A 3188-nucleotide genomic window follows, 5' to 3' on the forward strand; every position below is an offset into this window, starting at 1 on the left:
CCGCCCCACGGCGGCGGCCCACCCCCCCCGGGGCCCCGCCGGTTCTGCCACGGCCGGGCTACTGCGCCGAGTCCCCGCAGAGAGCCCCCCTGGCAGCCCGTACCCAGGTCCTGGACCCACGCGTCACTCGTGGGGGACAAGGGGCACTGCTCGCTATGGGGGAGGGGAGGCTGCAGGGGGGCCAGGCGCTGCGAGAGCGTGGGGAAGGAGCTGCCTGCTGCTGCGAGCTGCAATCCCTTCACGCCCACTCCAGCCCCTAGTTGAGGGGCTGCCGCCTTGGGGCTCACAGGGGGAGCTGGAGGGGCCCAGAGCAGAAGAGAGAATCTCAGGAAGCTCCGGGAAGAAAAAAACGGCACAAACTACTTGCGCACCAAACCTCCATTAGCACCTGTGGCTTCTCCATGGAGACCCAGGCCAAGGACAGCCTTCTAGAGGCCCTTTTCACCCTGTGGCTGAAGGCTTTTTGGTCTCCTTTTCCTGTTACCACCCAATTGAAAATCAAAAAGGGATTCTGTCAAACCGCAGAATGCTGTTTGGAAAACACCTCTATCAACAGGCTGCTGCCTTGGGCGGAAAACCAAGAAACAATTTAATAGGGCTAAAAACAAAGATTTGTGCAAATAAATACAGGGTGGTGAGAATGTGGGCTTGATCATAGACCTCCTGGAAAAGACCTGGGGTTTTAGCAGATGGAAAAGCCAGTGTAGGTGAAATAAGACTGCTAAAACGCCTAAAGAAGTCAACACAGGTGTGGTTTGGGTAGGGGGAAGTGGGAGTGACTCTATTGACCAGATCATATCCGGAATACTGTGTTGGGTGTTGGCTGGTACATCTTTGAGGGACATTAACAGGCTTTAGCAACATCTGTGGAAGGGACAAAGATGGTGAGGACCTGTTTTATGCCATTGCATGGTACTTGGCACTGTGGGGACTACAAGATGAAAAATGCACAATCCCAAGAGAGCAATGGAGGTTCCAAGCTTACAAGGTGTTATAATACAGGAGAAAATAAAATGGGGATTACAATAGAGATAGCAAAAGTGCTGGAGGAAAGTAAAGAAAGAGTAATTACCTCAGCATCGAGCCTCATGTACGTGCCCACAAAGTGCCACTGGGCTCTGTACCCGAGTCAGCTACTCCTTTTGGCTCTGTTAAATAGATTTATTCAAGACTTTTTAGGTTTTTGCCACAGGGCAAAAACCTGTGAGAGAGACAGAAGAAAAAGCCAGAAATCACCCCTTGGGGTTGGAGGGGTGGCCACACCACAATCCCTTCTCCATTCTCCTTTCAAGTTTGGAACACGCAAGTGTGCACACATGTTTCCTGTGTGATTTTCAAGCCACTAGGTCGGGCAGTCAGGTTGCAGTTGGGCATGTGGGAATCCAGCACCTTAACCACCACATCACCAACTAGTCCAGTCAAGACTTTTTTTAATAGGGCTCTTTAGATAGGGGAGAGAGATTTGAGTACAACTTGGCAAATAGCAAAAGCAGCTGAGGACTTATAGCCAAAGTACAGAGTGAGGGGGTCAATGTATAGAAAATCACTAACAGGCAACATCAAGAGTTGGGACTGGGGCAGTTCTCCCTAACCTGATTTAGCAGGATTCTTGCTAAATCAAAGCTAGGCAGGCCCAAGACCAGAAGACCCAAAACTATTTAGCAAATTACAAACAACAACAACAAACACATTTAAAACAAAAAGAAAACCATGTGTTCTGGGGCTGTTCCCATGGCCTAGTGGTTAAGGGAGCTGGATCCCACATGGCTGATCCTGGTTCAAATCCCAGGTCCTTGTGCCTGGGTCAGGTGTGTGTGCTCAAAATCCCAACAGGGTGGAGAAATGGAGAAGGGATTGCCATGTGACCACAGGGAAGCTCTTTCTCCTTCTCTCTGACCAGCATACATGCTTTCTGATATTTAAAAAAGAAAAAGCCACGTAGTCTGTAAATTATGGGTGGATTATTTTTAGAGATTTTTGCTATAAAAATGTGTGTGGGGAACCAGCAGTTAGCGTAATGGCTATGTCGCTGGACTCCCATGTAGTTGACCGCGGTTCGTGTCCCGGACCCGGTGGCTTAAAACTCACGCCAGGCACATGTGCATGCGTGCCCAAGATCCCAAGAGGAGAATGGAGGAGAAGGGATTGTGGCGTGACCATCCCCCCTGGGGAGTGATTTCTTGCTTTCTGTCTCTATGTCTCTGTCTGGCGAGCGCACGCGCCCTATAGCAAAAAATATATATATATACCTCTCCAAAAATGTGTGTGCGCTCTCTGAAGAGAGAAAGTGAGAAATCACCCCTTAGGGGGGGATGGCCACACCACAATCCCTTCTTAATTCTCGGGATTTTGGACTCACATGCACACCTTCCTGGTGTGAGTTTCAAGCCTCCAGGTCCTGGACTTGAACTGAGGTTGGCCATGTGGGAGTCTAGCACCTTAACCACTACAGCACCTGCTGGCCCCAGTTATGACTGGATTTAGGAATGTTCAAAGGTAAAGTTTACACAGGCTTGTTTTCTTATGCAAATCCTGCTTCTCTGTAATTATTAAGAATGTGATAGAAAAGGTGGCCTAGACATTGGCCTTGAAAGTTAGATAAAATTTTAAGAGGAGGAGGAAAGGCCTCAAAAGAGAATTCAAGAGGACAAGCTATTGTAGTTATCCTTGACTATTTCATGGTAGAGAGGATTATACTTCCCTGTTACTCCAGAAGGCAGAAGTTAAGTTCCTTCATCATGCCCTACCCTCTATATGGGGAAGATTTCTGTTCAGATTTAGAGAACTTTCCTATGCCTCCATGAAAGGCTGACTGGAATGTTGTGAAATCAGTCCTCATCCTTCTAATAGGAATTAATTGCTTCTTACTCTGGACTCTCGACTGCATTCTCCCACACGGTAGAGCTGGTATGTGGCTGTCTTCACCACTAGCTTCTCCAGTCCTCTACCTTTAATCATATTTGCATATGCCCTGAAATTGCTGGAGATTACACAGGATTAACTGACTAAGGACGCAAGTGGCAATTTAATAATCAGTCTCCAACATAGAACTTTATATGTAGTAAATGTTCAATAAATTCTTGCAAAATCTGATTGAATAAAACAAGTCACTCACATCTAGGGATTCTAGGGAGATTCCTGCAATTTCAAAGTCATTTCATGGCTATCATGAAATGCTGTGTTCTCCA

General features: G+C 47.6%; 1 protein-coding gene across 1 annotated transcript in view; it reads left to right on the forward strand.

The window, feature by feature from the left end:
- The window catches only part of MOV10 (Mov10 RNA helicase), a gene marked incomplete in the record, with an annotated part of 30231 nt that overhangs the window by 441 nt on the left and 26602 nt on the right, over nt 1-3188 (forward strand).

This window comes from Tupaia chinensis, unplaced genomic scaffold, assembly GCF_000334495.1.
Source record: "Tupaia chinensis unplaced genomic scaffold, TupChi_1.0 Scaffold000270_2, whole genome shotgun sequence".
NCBI lineage: Eukaryota > Metazoa > Chordata > Mammalia > Scandentia > Tupaiidae > Tupaia > Tupaia belangeri.